Genomic DNA, 16274 nt, shown 5'->3' with positions numbered 1-16274 from the left:
AATAAGTAGTAAACTAGTGTTTTGTTCCAAACACAGCCACTGGCATGTGCATCCTTAATCCTGAGCATTTATCTTTACATGGATTCCACTTAATTGCAGTTGCAGCTGTGTTCGTTGTGTGTCTACAAATACCTTGCATGTTTTTGTTGTGAATAATTGATCCGCGAGAATGTGGCTGTCACGCATCCTGCACCGGCAGCTCCGTGTTTGATGTGTTTACAGCCTGCTTTTAGTCCTTCGCCATCTTACACGTTTTACCCAATTAAACCTTGATCCCAACGCATTGTGAGGATTTGTGTAATTGCCCTGTTTTGTTCACCTTATATGACTGCTTCATGTAAACACAAGACTGAAGCTGACACGTGTATTTTTTCAGATTTTGAGTACTTTCTTTTATCCCATTTTAATGTACTGAGACAACTTTATTTAAACCATAGTTATGCTTTACAGTAAGGTTCAGTTCATTGCCATTAGTTGCATTAGGTAACATCAACTAACAGCTTTCACAGCATTTTACATAATAATTTTATTTTATTTTACAAACTATAATGTTAATGTACCTTGAAAAATTAAAAACATTTTAATTAAATTGTAATAATAATATAAATTTTATTTTAAATTTGAATTTTATTTATAAATAAATAAATATATATATATATATATATATACATATATATTTATTTATATATATATATATATATATATATATATATATATAAATAAATGAATGAATAAATTAAAATTAATTTATAAAACTTTTATTAAAAAGTATTACATTTTTCATCATTCAAGATGTAGATTATAAATGCATTTGTTGTTGTTGACTGTTAACATGCAAATCAAGTTGTATAATTTAGAAATTACAAATTAAATTAAAGCTGCAAGCAGCGTTGAATGGGTCCCAGGGAACGGTGAGCAATATGCATTTAAAGGGGTAAATATAGGAAAAATATCATTTACATGTGCCAAACTTCCTGCTGCCAGCTGGTGGCGCTATGACTATAACTGAATATTGGCACATAGATGTCTTCAGGCCAGGACATTTATCAAACATATGAAGTTTGGTGAATACGGATTGAACATGGTATGTTTGAGTTGGTGTAAGACATGACATTTCCTGTTGCCAGCAGGTGGCGCTATGATTATGTCAGAATATTGGCCTTTAGATGTGTTCAAGCCAGGACTCTTATTGAAAGTGTGAAGTTTATGGCAGATCCAACATTGTATGGCAACAACTTCCTTTTCCATGCCGAAACATCAAACACACCCTTTAACAAAAACTCAAGATCTTCGCAATTTTACACCGCAAGGGCCTTTAGAGTAGGCTGACCAGATATAATGTTGATGTCATTAAATCTCTAGGAGGAGTTTGTTAGAGCGTAAAACATGCTACTTCCTGTTGCCAGCAAGTGGTGCTATGACTATAACTGAATATGGACATGGGAATGTGTTCAGGACAGGACTGAATTATAACAACTTCCTGTTTCATTGCAAAACATCAAAGTTTGTCAGGGCACCACATACACGCCCTTCAACAAAAACTCAAGATCTTTGCAATTTAGGGCTTTAGATTACACAGACAAAATGTGATGTTGATCTGTTTAAATCTCTAGGAGGAGTTTGTTTAAATACAACGCCTGAAAATGGCAAAAACGGCACAAATGCAGAGAAAATTCAAAATAACCGACTTCCTGTTGGGTTTCGGATTTTGTACTGAGAGACTTTTTTTTTAGGTATTGGTGTGTCATATGTGTCTACTGAATTTCCTACATGTATTTGTGAAACATAGCTTGAGAGGCACTTCGTTGAAATTTTAAAGGTGGCGCTATCGAGCCATTTTGCAACACCCACTTCTGAAAGCCATATTGGATGTCAATTTTTGCCACTTCTGGTGTGTGTGCAAAGTTCGAGTTTCAAGCATGTTCAGGCCCTCAAAAATACAATTCATTTTGGAGAAGAAACTGAGCAATTCCAATATAATTATATATACGGTAATACATTTTTTATGTTTTGAAGATATGCTTAGTTTTTTGAAAGACATTTTTAGTTTCTATGAGATTCAAGATGTAGGTTATAAATGCAAAGTAATTTTCGAGCTTTATCGAGTTATTTTTAATTTGGAGTAAATTAATTGTGCAACAGGAAAGTGTATTAAGCGTGTCGGTTGCAACATTGATTTCTTGTTGACTGATAACATGCACTAATTCATCTTAGTGTCGCTTGCCTATTTGGTCAGTCGAGAACTACAAAACATTTAGCTTAGCAATGCGATCTTAGTTGTTTACTGGTTGTGTTTGTATTTTGCCGTTCAAGGATTAATTTGCATTGTTAATCAGAGATTGGTTCGTTGCTCAATTTCTGAGTTTAATGTGCTTGTAAGAGCTTGCACTGTTAATGACCAGATAATCTCTTGCCCACGTAGCCTTGAGATTTATACAGTGCAAACATGAAATACTCATGGGGAAAAAGTTTTTTGGAGAGTGAATATTTATAATTACTATGTTGAAAAGACCAGCATATGTTGTGTTTTGGATGCTGTTTGCTACTTCGCAGAATGGGATGTTGTCCAGGATGACGATTTGGCCACTAGGTGCATAATTATAGACAGCTGAGATGCTCTAAATTCTTAACCTGTTAATCACATTAAATTACTAGATTTACAAATTCTGCATGCTCTCCCACTAGTTTTCCCTGCAAGGCATTAGCCAGTTAAAGCATATTGTTTGCTGGTAATCAGTATAAGTATGTTTTGGGTACTTTCATACTTATTAAGCATGGCTATATGGGTTGCTCTACCCTCAGGTGGCATGATTTTATTGTTGTATAAATTCTTAATTATCCAGCATGCTGTTTTTATGACCCTAAATTAATTGAGAGACCACATGGATTATTTATACTTAAAAACAATTTGTCGTGCTGCATGACCACTTGAACTACAAAAACTTCAAACCAGTTATAGCACATAAAAACATATTTTCTTATGTATAACTTTTTTAATTATATCTTGATAAAAGTGCATATTATTTGTCAGCTGCCCAACTATGCAGATTGTGCCGATTAGTATTGCCCATCTGAAACCTTAAGATCTTGAAATTGTTATTTATTTATTTATAACTATGGAAGCTTGTTTCCTCCACTGAATAAAAATAAATAAAAATAAAATGTTATTTTTTGCGACTTTTCTCACAATTCTGACTTTCTCCGAATTTTGTGGTAGAATAAAATGTGAGTTGTACTGTTAGATTTGTGAGATAAACTCACAATAAAGTAAAAATAATATAAATATATACTAAATAAACTTGAAATATAAACTTTTTTGCTTTTTTCTCAGAAATGCAAGTTTATTTCTTGCAATTCTGAGTTTATATCACACAGCTGCTAGTTATAAAGTCAGAATTGTGAGATATAAACTTGCGATTATAAAAAATGTCTGAATTGTGAACTTAATTTTTTCCTCAGAATTGGACTTTATAACTAGCAATTTTAAGTTTATGTCTCATAATGAGAGAAGTCATCAGAATTGTGATTTCATCCCAGCAGGCACCGGACGTCAATATGACGTCAGATTGACGTTGGACCCCAACGTCGGAGAGACGTTGTATTTTGGTTGAAAGTGAAAATCGGGTTGACGTCAGAACGCAACGTCAGATTGACGTCAGAACCCAACGTCAGATTGACGTCAGAAACCAACGTCAGATTGACGTCAGAAACCAACGTCAGATTGACGTCAGAAACCAACGTCAGATTGACGTCAATCTCCGACGTTGGACAGACGTTGTATTTTGGTTGAAAATGAAAATCGGGTTGACGTCAGAACCCAACGTCAGATTGACGTCAGAACCCAACGTTGGACAGACGTTGTATTTTGGTTGAAAATGAAAATCGGGTTGACGTCAGAACCCAACGTCATGTTGACGTCAATCTCCGACGTTGGACAGACGTTGTATTTTGGTTGAAAATGAAAATCGGGTTGACGTCAGAACCCAACGTCATATTGACGTCAGAACCCAACTTCAGATTGACGTCAATCTCCGACGTTGGACAGACGTTGCATTTTGGTTGAAAATGAAAATCGGGTTGACGTCAGAACCCAACGTCATATTGACGTCAGAACCCAACGTCAGAATGATGTCAGAACCCAACGTCAGATTGACGTCAATCTCCAACGTTGGACAGACGTTGTATTTTGGTTGAAAATGAAAATCGGGTTGACGTCAGAACCCAACGTCAGATTGACGTCAATCTCCAACGTTGGACAGACGTTGCATTTTGGTTGAAAATGAAAATCGGGTTGACGTCAGAACCCAACGTCAGGTTGATGTCAATCTCCGACGTTGTATTTTGGTTGAAAATGAAAATCGGGTTGACGTCAGAATCCAACGTCAGACTGATGTCAAAACCCAACGTCAAATTGACGTCAATCTCCGACGTTGGACAGACGTTGTATTTTGGTTGAAAATGAAAATCGGGTTGACGTCAGAACCCAACGTCAGATTGACGTCAGAACCCAACGTCAGATTGACGTCAGAACCCAACGTCAGAACCCAACGTTGGACAGACGTTGTATTTTGGTTGAAAATGAAAATCAGGTTGACGTCAGAACCCAACGTCAGATTGATGTCAGAACCCAACGTCAGATTGACGTCAATCTCCGACGTTGGACAGACGTTGTATTTTGGTTGAAAATGAAAATCGGGTTGACGTCAGAACCCAACGTCAGAACCCAACGTCAGATTGACGTCAGAACCCAACGTTGGACAGACGTTGTGTTTTGGTTGAAAATGAAAATCGGGTTGACGTCAGAACCCAACGTCAGATTGACGTCAGAACCCAACGTTGGACAGACGTTGTATTTTGGTTGAAAATGAAAATCGGGTTGACGTCAGAACCCAACGTCACATTGACGTCAGAACCCAACGTTGGACAGACGTTGTATTTTGGTTGAAAATGAAAATCGGGTTGACGTCTAAACCCAACGTCAGATTGACGTCAATCTCCGACGTTGGACATACGTTGTATTTTGGTTGAAAATGAAAATCGGGTTGACGTCAGAACCCAACGTCAGATTGACGTCAGAACCCAACGTTGGACAGACGTTGTATTTTGGTTGAAAATGAAAATCAGGTTGACGTCAGAACCCAACGTCAGATTGATGTCAGAACCCAACGTCAGATTGACGTCAGAATGAAAAATGCAACATCTATCCAACATTAGAGGTTGACGTCAATCTTACATTAAATTCTGATGTCAACCTGATTTTTGTCAGCCTCCAACAGTGGACAAACATTGCATTACATCCCTATCGAAACTGGCCATTACCACATTTGTTATCAACCTGTGAATACAAAAGGAAGAGGAGTTAAATGTCCAAATAATTAATTATACATAACACATTATGAACCGCTTGTTATAGTTTGTGTTAGGTTTGTCATATCTAATGTAGATGTCACATTGGTTCTACTGTGGTGCTAGATGGAAGATCATGGGCCCACCCAAATTGCTATGCTTTTATCTTCTGAAGACAAAACTGATATTGCACAATTTCAAACATTTACTTGGGTCTGTTGTATGTACACAAAAGTGAGAGAACAAACAACTGACTGAGCAAATTATGACTCTTATATGGTACCAAAAGCAATGTTTTTGGATATTTCACACTATGAGTTCAGTAACATCAGCAGTCTGTCATTATTTTGTAAGTTGGCAATATTAGCACAAATTTGCAAACAAGGCTTGACATTAACATAGAATCATCCCATATTTAAGGCAAATGAATGGTATTCCACATTACATCAATATGAGCGTGGTTTGTCCCATTTTTTATTTACTTCAGTTTTATGTTTGGCAACCGTTACTGCCAGTCATTTGACCGTTTCTTTATTTTTTTTTAACAGTGTAAAACTGTTATTTTATGGATTTTTTACTGACCAATTAAATAAAGTGATATCACTAAACCGTGTACAGAGGAACACTGTCCTTTCACAGATTTTCCTAGATTATTATGATCAAACGCATTCAATAAAGTGCTAAAAGTAAAATACTAGTCTAAACGTTCTACAGAGAAACACTTCTTATTTTACAGGTTATTAAAAAACAAAAAATTATAGTGTTAAAGGATGCTGACAATTGTAAATTAAAAGTTTTATTTTGAAAGACAAAATACAAAGTCTCTACATATACTGTACAAAACTGAAAATGCAATCATTCAGTTTTTGAAGTAAAACAGTGCAAATTTGAAAGGAAATACATTTCAAATACATTTCAACATTTAAAATACTGTACCAATTAACAGAACAGTTTGAGGAGAAGTTAATGAGTTGAATTAAATATTCTCAGCACAAGAAATACAAAATATCTACAAGTTTCAAACGACTATTAATTCTAAAGGCGGGATTACACTACATGACTTTTCAAATCTGAACAGATTTTTAAAACACTATGCATCATACATACATTCAGGTCCTTAAATATTGGGACATCGACACAATTCTAACATTTTCGGCTCTATACACCACCACAATGGATTTCAAATGAAACGAACAAGATGTGCTTTAACTGCAGACTGTCAGCTTTAATTTGAGGGTATTTACATCCAAATCAGGTGAACGGTGTAGGAATTACAACAGTTTGCATATGTGCCTCCCACTTGTTAAGGGACCAAAAGTAATGGGACAATTGGCTTCTCAGCTGTTCCATGGCCAGGTGTGTGTTACTCCCTCACTATCCCAATTACAATGAGCAGATAAAATGTCCAGAGTTAATTTCAAGTGTGCTATTTGCATTTGGAATCTGTTGCTGTCAACTGTCAAGATGAGATCCAAAGAGCTGTCACTATCAGTGAAGCAAGCCATCATTAGGCTGAAAAAACAAAACAAACCCATCAGAGAGATAGCAAAAACATTAGGCGTGGCCAAAACAACTGTTTGGAACATTCTTAAAAAGAAGGAACGCACCGGTGAGCTCAGCAACACCAAAAGACCCGGAAGACCATGGAAAACAACTGTGGTGGATGACCGAAGAATTCTTTCCCTGGTGAAGAAAACACCCTTCACAACAGTTGGCCAGATCAAGAACACTCTCCAGGAGGTAGGTGTATGTGTGTCAAAGTCAACCATCAAGAGAAGACTTCACCAGAGTGAATACAGAGGGTTCACCACAAGATGTAAACCATTGGTGAGCCTCAAAAACAGGAAGGCCAGATTAGAGTTTGCCAAACGACATCTAAAAAAGCCTTCACAGTTCTGGAACAACATCCTATGTACAGATGAGACCAAGATCAACTTGTACCAGAGAGATGGGAAGAGAAGAGTATGGAGAAGGAAAGGAACTGCTCATGATCCTAAGCATACCACCTCATCAGTGAAGCATGGTGGTGGTAGTGTCATGGCGTGGCATGTATGGCTGCCAGTGGAACTGGTTCTCTTGTATTTATTGATGATATGACTGCTGACAAAAGCAGCAGGATGAATTCTGAAGTGTTTCGGGCAATATTATCTGCTCATATTCAGCCAAATGCTTCAGAACTCACTGGACGGCGCTTCACAGTGCAGATGGACAATGACCCAAAGCAAAGCAAAAGCAACCAAAGAGTTTTTGAAGGGAAAGAAGTGGACTGTTATGCAATGGCCAAGTCAATCACCTGACCTGAATCCGATTGAGCATGCATTTCACTTGCTGAAGACAAAACTGAACAAGCAGGAACTGAAGACGGTTGCAGTAGAGGCCTGGCAGAGCATCACCAGGGATGAAACCCAGCGTCTGGTGATGTCTATGCGTTCCAGACTTCAGGCTGTAATTGACTGCAAAGGATTTGCAACCAAGTATTAAAAAGTGAAAGTTTGATTTGATTATTATTCTGTCCCATTACTTTTGGTCCCTTAACAAGTGGGAGGCACATATGCAAACTGTTGTAATTCCTACACCGTTCACCTGATTTGGATGTAAATACCCTCAAATTAAAGCTGACAGTCTGCAGTTAAAGCACATCTTGTTTGTTTCATTTGAAATCCATTGTGGTGGTGTATAGAGCCAAAAATGTTAGAATTGTGTCGATGTCCCAATATTTATGGACCTGGCTGTATACTGACTTTGTAAATCGTGACAAAGGAAAACTGGGCATCATACACTACATGACCGAGGATCATACACTACCAGACTTTAAAGTTGTTCCGAGCACAACAAACTCACTCAGAAACATGAGCCTTGGAGACGCGTGACAAATGGAAACAATATACGTTCTAAAATCGGCTGAAAATATCAAACATTTTTGATATCCTCCAACTGGATAGAATCTGAGTCTGAAGCTAAAAAACCGGAGTCTGTGACTATCATACACTATACGATTTTCTGTTGAATCGGTCAACTATCAAATCTGCAGATTGGCTCTGACTTTCGGCAACTAGTGTCAACTTCTCCAGACTGTAAATTGGCAGAAAATCAGGACAAAAAACGTGTAGTGTATTCCAGGCCTAATTATATATGATGCCCAGCTTTCCTTTGTCATTATTTACAAAATCGGTAAGTGTATGATGCCTGGTGTTTTAAAAATCTGTTCAGATTTTTAAAAGTCGTGTAGTGTATTCCAGGCTTAAAGGGATACTCCACCCCAAAATGAAAATTGTCATTAATCACTTACCCCCATGTCGTTCCAAGCCTGTAAAGCTTCATTCATCTTCGGAACACAATTTAAGATATTTTGGATGAAACCCGGGAGGCTTGTGTCTGTCCCATTGACTGCCAAGTAAATTACACTGTCAAGGTCCAGAAAAGTATGAAACACATTGTCAGAATATGTTATGTAATGTTATGAAGCGATGAGAATACTTTTTATATAGAAATACAACAAAAATAATGACTTTATTCAACAATTAGGCACCGTAACGTCTCCTCTGCATCAGCACAGCGCCATTTTGGAGATTATGCCCTGGACGCAAAACACATACACTCTTCTGTATCAGCCTTGACACAGGGATGCGCTGTTTGCGTTCAAATCAAAGCATAAATCAACGCAGAAGACGCATCCCTGTGTCGAGGCTGATACAGAAGAGTGTACACATTTTGTGTCCAGGGCGTAATCTCCAAAATGGCGCTACGTTGACACAAACAGTATTCTTGTCGCTTCATAACATAATGATTGAACCACTGATGGCAGACGGAGTATTCTGGCGATGTGTTTCATACTTTTCTGGACCTTGACTGTGTAATGTACTTGGCAGTCAATGGGACATTGACAAGCCTCCCGGTTTTCATCCAAAATATCTTAAATTGTGTTCAGAAGACGAACAAAGCTTTTATGGGTTTGGAACGACATGGTGGTAATTGATTAATGACAAAATTTTCATTTTGGGGTGGAGTATCTCTTTAAAACTGTTTCATTATTCAGATGTAAATTTGTGTAAACAAATTTCCTGAAGAGGAATTCTTGAGAAGCAATTGAAAAAATTAGGGTTAGTATCATAATTTTTTTCTTTGAAAAAGATTGTGCAGGGAACTGTACTTTAGCTTGTATTATCCCAATCAGGTTTATAGTGTTTTTATCAATATTCGATTGACCCTTTTGGGCTCCAATATAGCTCTGATAATATATGTGGAAAAAAATTACATTGTATTTTAATCCTGAATACTAGCTACACAAGTGTAATAAAAAGTAAAATCAAAACATACAAATAAAGGTCCATGATTCTGCACCAGAAGTGACAGACACAGTAGATAAAGAGCAGTCCTCCAAATCTGAAGTAATCAGCTGGATCCTTGCTGCATCTGGGGGTTAAATAAAAAAAAAAAAGACGACAGATTTATTGAAAAGTCCTTAAAAAGGAGGATTCCATTTATGTACCTTTTCTTTAAACAACATTTGACATTGAGATATTCTGACTAATTTAATTATTTAGCTGTGACCTAATGGTTAGAGAGGCAGACTCGTAGCCTGAAGGTCATGGGTTCGAGTCTCAGTCCTGGCAGGAAACCCACTAGTGTAAACAGGGCTTGAGGTACCCTTGAGCAAGTTACAAGTTAACCCTACTTGTAATTATAAATACATTTACATTTAGCAGACGCTTTTATCCAAAGCGGCTTACACTGCATTCAAGTTACAGTTTCTACATTTTATCAGCTCTTGCTTTCCCTGGGAATCGAACCCATGATCTTGGCGTTGCTAGCGCCATGCTCTACTATTTGAGCTACAGGAAATACAAATAAAGAAATGAGTATTCGCAACAAATAACAACTTTTCCCAGATGTAAAAAAAATGGCAATTAGTACACTAAAAAAATAAATATAATATTTTTATCAATTGCTAAAATGCTAATACCTGTATATTTTTAACTAATAAAATTATTAATCTGTTTACACTGCTTTTCTATCACACGTGGGTGATGTCTAACAAATGTACTTGAGGAGATCATTAAATTACTCAAGTATCTTCATACTTCATCCACCTTATTCCTAAACGCAGAAGTAAGCCTATGGGCGAGACTTCAAGTTCATTAGCCTTAAATAACAATAACAACATGCAGTAAATAGTAAAACTGTTTGTATTACAAACCAGTGTGTTCATAATTAAGATAATACACTAAAATAATATGGTATGACAAACCAATTTGCAATATCAAGCACCTAAACGAGCAGTTCTGTACAGCTAAAAAAGTAAAAATATCTGGAAGCAAGACCCATAAAATCTATAAATGGGCCATTTTTATGTGAAGAATAAGGTGGATATGATGCAAATTATGTCATCATTTACTCACTTATATCTTTTCCAACCTGCATAACTGACTTTTTTTTTCTGTGGAACACAAAAGAAGATTAAAAAAGACATGAGGGTTAGAAAATGATGAGGGAGTTTTGATTTTGAGTGAGCTAAACTCAAGAATTAAGTTTGAATCAGAGTGGTGCCTTGGTGCAGAGTTTGCCTGCTTTGCCCATGTTCACATATAACGGCACATGATCATTAAAGTATTATGAATACTCACTTTTACAGAAGATCATATGGCAGAAGATTTTCAATCCCAAAACCTCTGGACCATGAGAGGGAAAACACACACACACACACACAAATATTTAACAGGTTTAATAAAACAATAGTAATTGTTGACTTACTGACAGAGACAGACAGGCTTACAGAAAGTTTGGCTACTCACCAGCTTTATACAAACACTTAGCAGCTAGCAGTAAGTTGGATCCGAACGCATGGTTTACATAGTATTCTTCAGGTGCTTTCATGATCTCTCTGTTGAACACATGTCAGTTGTTCATGTTCCAGAGTGAGACATTTTATTTTACAATAAAATAACAATATCGTTATTTTTACTATTTCATTCTGTTATTAAAAATAAGATCAGCAAAAGGCGGCCTTCAGTACTTAACTCATATTAAGGTCCAGCTCCCGCTATTTATTCTGTCATTCATGTGTATGTATCTATTACATAAACCTCCAGAACTAGTACTAACGCTACGCGGATATATTTACATTTCGCAATATAAAAACAACAACAACGAGTCACTTTTAATCACGCCCAAGACATCGTCACACAGCCTTATCTGGACAGTATTAAAACATAATAACAAAACACAGTAACAGATTATGTCATCGCGATTATCATATCACTTTAACAGTAACAAAAAAACATTTATAAGAGGTACTTACCTTCTGTGTTTCCATTATGTGTCCATAGCCATTGTGTCTGTGTTCTCAATCGACACCGCATAACTCAAAATCGGTCAAAATAATAACTCATCTGTCAGATATGAGACAATCATGTGAAAGCCATTCCTAGAGCACTGAACGGAGCAGGACTGCAGATAAACAGAGCTGCTGTAACGACTGAGCTCAATATTCAAATCTGAGCGGGAGGAGGCGTGCCCTGCTGTCATTGGTCAGATTCCTGGATGACATTCAGATTAACCAATCACGAACAAAGCAACATAGAGACGTCAAACAACGTTGTAACTGTAGAAAAAAAAATGTTTTAAACAAAAGATAGCAAATATGTATTGATTTTTATTTTTTAGGCTGTTACATGTAAGTAATTGGTAAAATTGTGTTTTCACTTATGCTCAAAACCAGGGTCAGGTACATCTGTGCCATTCACTATTCACCTATAATTTCCATATGAATTTATAGTTAAAATAGGGTTAGGTTTAGGAGTACAGAGAAGGTGTGTACATGTCTGGCTATACTTGTAAATTACAGTTACATTCACATGACCAATGATGACCCTTTTGAACTTTAACAAATCCCTTGCCTCAACTGTATAACTCTTATGCCTAAATGCAGCTGTGCCTACAACTGTGGCATTTTCTATATCTGACCCTTTGCTGTAAGTGTTACACCACCTGTTGGTTTAGGTTTATTCCTTTGTCCACAGTAACACTTACTACAAACACTGTCATAATTGCAACATTTGTCTACAGATTACACTGTTGACTGCAGTGGCAATGCTGTTACAGCATTCGTGGTATGGGAAAATGTAAACTGTAAATGTTGATGTGCGACTAATTCAACAATAATTGAGGCCTTTGATAATGAATGTACTCTTATTCATTTCATCACTGTATTGCTTGCAACAGCAAATGACTCCGTGGTTATGCAGTCACCTCACAGCAAGGTGTTTCCATAACGCAGACATGCACATTTGACAAATTGAGGATTCTACATTTTCCATATTTGAATGTATGTTTTCTACACATTGCATGGAATGTATGCATTCCAGTCCTCTCAGACCCTTTTCTCTATGCTCTTGTTTTTTTCTCATTTCAAATTTCTCAGTAGGTATAGGGTTTCTCTCACACAAATAACAAATGCATACTCTGATCAGATAGCATACCAATATTTTTCGATGTATGTATGACGTGTTTGTGAAGTCAATGTTTTTTTGTTTGAGCTTTTAAAGATTATGCATACTTTTCTCTGTTCACAATTTCCATTGCAAAGCTATTTGGATCAGATGGTGTGTGAGCAGAGGCATGAAAGTTTCAACCTGGAGAGTAGTGCAGCTTTAAAAAACAGACTATGCATATTTTGATGTAATGAAATAAGTCAGCTATATTTGTGTTCAGAATTGCAGAGTTTAAATGTAAAAACACCTAAATATAAAACTGATATGATGTGCTTTAAAATTACAAAGAAAAATGCTAAACAGCTATGGACATAAACCTTTAATGAGCTACATATTACAGATTATTTGTATGAATTTACATTAATTTATATGCAATTTAAGACAACAGAAAAAAATTGAGTATAAATAATACAACCATTTTCCTGTCTTAAAAAATGAGAACTACTATAATTTGTGATTAATAACATTATAGCTACTTAAAATAACATTTGTTAATTTATAGAAGTTGTTCTAAAGAATTTTGCTAATAATTTAAAATAACAGAAAAATACTGTAAAAACAGCATTACATGTACAGTTCTCTTGTGAAATTTTTATTTATTTTTTTTACCTCATGACTATATCAGTATTTGACGTCAATATGACATCGGCTTAAGATGTTGGCTCGACGTTGGATTTTGGTTTGTTAATGCCACAACCTAAACCTAACAAAAGATCAACGTCTAATGATGTAAGAATTTGACGTTGTGTGTACATTACCATTATAACATCTACGTGACGTTGGGTTTTGGTCGCCATACCTAACAACTGAATGTCAGTAACTGACATGAATATGACGTTGGCTTGAGACGTTGACTCGACTTTGGATTTTAGTTAGTTAATACCGCAACCTAAAAATAACAAAAGACCAACGTCTAATGATGTTAGAGTTTGACACTGAGTGGGCATTACCAATATGACGTCTAGGAGACGTTGGGTTTTGGTTGCCATACCTGACGACTGTATATGAGTATTTGACGTCAATATGAACGTGGCTTAAGATGTTGGCTTGACGTTGGATTTTGGTTATTTTATGCCACAACCTAATACTAACTATAGATCAATGTCAAACGATGTTATAATTTGACGTTGTGTGGACGTTACCATTATGACGTCTAGTCGACGTTGGGTTTTGGTTGCCATACCCGACGACTGTATCTCAGTATTTGACGTCAATATGACGTTGGCTTAAGACATTGGCTCGACGTTGGAATTTGGTTAGTTAATGCCACAACCTAAAAACAACGTCAAATGATGTTAGAATCTGACGTTGTGTGGACGTTACCATTATGACGTCTAGGTGACGTTGGGTTTTGGATGCCATACCTTACGACTGTATATCAGTATTTGATGTCAATATGGTAACAACCTAAAAACAAAGTCAAATGATGTTAGAATCTGATGTTGTGTGGACGTTACCATTATGATGTCTAGGCGACGTTGGGTTTTGGTTGCCATACCTGACAACTGTATATCAGTATTTGACGTCAATATGAAGTTGGCGCGACGTTGGATTTTGTTTAGTTAATGCCACAACCTAAAAACAACGTGAAATGATGTTAGAATCTGACGTTGTGTGGACGTTACCATTATGACGTCTAGGTGACGTTGGGTTTTGGTTGCCATACCCGACGACTGTATATCAGTATTTGACGTCAATATGACGTTGGCTTAAGACGTTGGCTCGACGTTGGATTTTGGTTAGTTAATGCCACAACCTAAAAACAACGTCAAATGATGTTAGAATCTGACGTTGTGTGGACGTTACCATTACGACGTCTAGGAGACGTTGGGTTTTGGTTGCCATACCTGACGACTGTATATCAGTATTTGACGTCAATATGACGTTGGCTTAAGACATTGGCTCGACGTTGGATTTTGGTTAGTTAATGCCACAACCTAAAAACAACGTCAAATGATGTTAGAATCTGACGTTGTGTGGACGTTACCATTACGACGTCTAGGAGACGTTGGGTTTTGGTTGCCATACCTGACGACTGTATATCAGTATTTGACGTCAATATGACGTTGCTTGACGTTGGATTTTGGTTAGTTAATGCCACAACGTAAAAACAACTGAAGATCAACGTCAAATGATGTTAGAATCTGACGTTGTGTGGACGTTACCATTATGGCGTCTAGGCGACGTTGGGTTTTGGTTGCCATACCCGACGACTGTATATCAGTATTTGAAGTCAATATGACGTTGGCTTAAGACGTTGGCTCGACGTTGGATTTTAGTTAGTTAATGCCACAACCTAAAAACAACGTCAAATGATGTTAGAATCTGACGTTGTGTGGACGTTACCATTATGACGTCTAGTCGACGTTGGGTTTTGGTTGCCATACCCGACCACTGTATATCAGTATTTGACGTCAATATGACGTTGGCTTTAGACGTTGGCTCGACGTTGGATTTTGGTTAGTTAATGCCACAACCTAAAACCAACGTCAAATGATGTTAGAATCTGACGTTGTGTGGACGTTACCATTATAACGTCTAGACGACGTTGGGTTTTGGTTGCCATACCCGACGACTGTATATCAGTATTTGACGTCAATATGACGTTGGCTTAAGACGTTGACTCGACGTTGGATTTTGGTTAGTTAATGCCACAACCTAAAAACAACGTCAAATGATGTTAGAATCTGACGTTGTGTGGACGTTACCATTACGACGTCTAGGCGACGTTGGGTTTTGGTTGCCATACCCGACGACTGTATATCAGTATTTGACGTCAATATGACGTTGGCTTTAGACGTTGGCTCGACGTTGGATTTTGGTTAGTTAATGCCACAACCTAAAAACAATGTCAAATGATGTTAGAATCTGACGTTGTGTGGACGTTACCATTATGACGTCTAGGCGACGTTGGGTTTTGGTTGCCATACCTGACCACTGTATATCAGTATTTGACGTCAATATGACATTGGCTTTAGACGTTGGCTCGACGTTGGATTTTGGTTAGTTAATGCCACAACCTAAAAACAACGTCAAATGATGTTAGAATCTGACGTTGTGTGGACGTTACCATTATGACGTCTAGACGACGTTGGGTTTTGGTTGCCATACCCGACGACTGTATATCAGTATTTGACGTCAATATGACGTTGGCTTAAGACGTTGACTCGACGTTGGATTTTGGTTAGTTAATGCCACAACCTAAAAACAACGTCAAATGATGTTAGAATCTGACGTTGTGTGGACGTTACCATTACGACGTCTAGGCGACGTTGGGTTTTGGTTGCCATACCCGACGACTGTATATCAGTATTTGACGTCAATATGACGTTGGCTTTAGACGTTGGCTCGACGTTGGATTTTGGTTAGTTAATTCCACAACCTAAAAACAACGTCAAATGATGTTAGAATCTGACGTTGTGTGGACGTTACCATTAT

At 37.2% G+C, this 16274-nt stretch overlaps 1 protein-coding gene across 1 annotated transcript in view; it reads left to right on the top strand.

The window, feature by feature from the left end:
• Positions 1 to 16274, top strand: part of LOC306887841 (CUB and sushi domain-containing protein 3-like) — a gene marked incomplete at both ends in the record, with an annotated part of 269530 nt that overhangs the window by 114782 nt on the left and 138474 nt on the right. The gene's annotated exons all lie outside the window — the stretch shown is intronic.

This window comes from Barbus barbus (assembly GCF_936440315.1).
Source record: "Barbus barbus genome assembly, chromosome: 21".
Lineage (NCBI taxonomy): Eukaryota > Metazoa > Chordata > Actinopteri > Cypriniformes > Cyprinidae > Barbus > Barbus barbus.
Note: the sequence above shows the minus strand (reverse complement) of the source record. Positions and strands in the feature narration are given on the sequence as shown.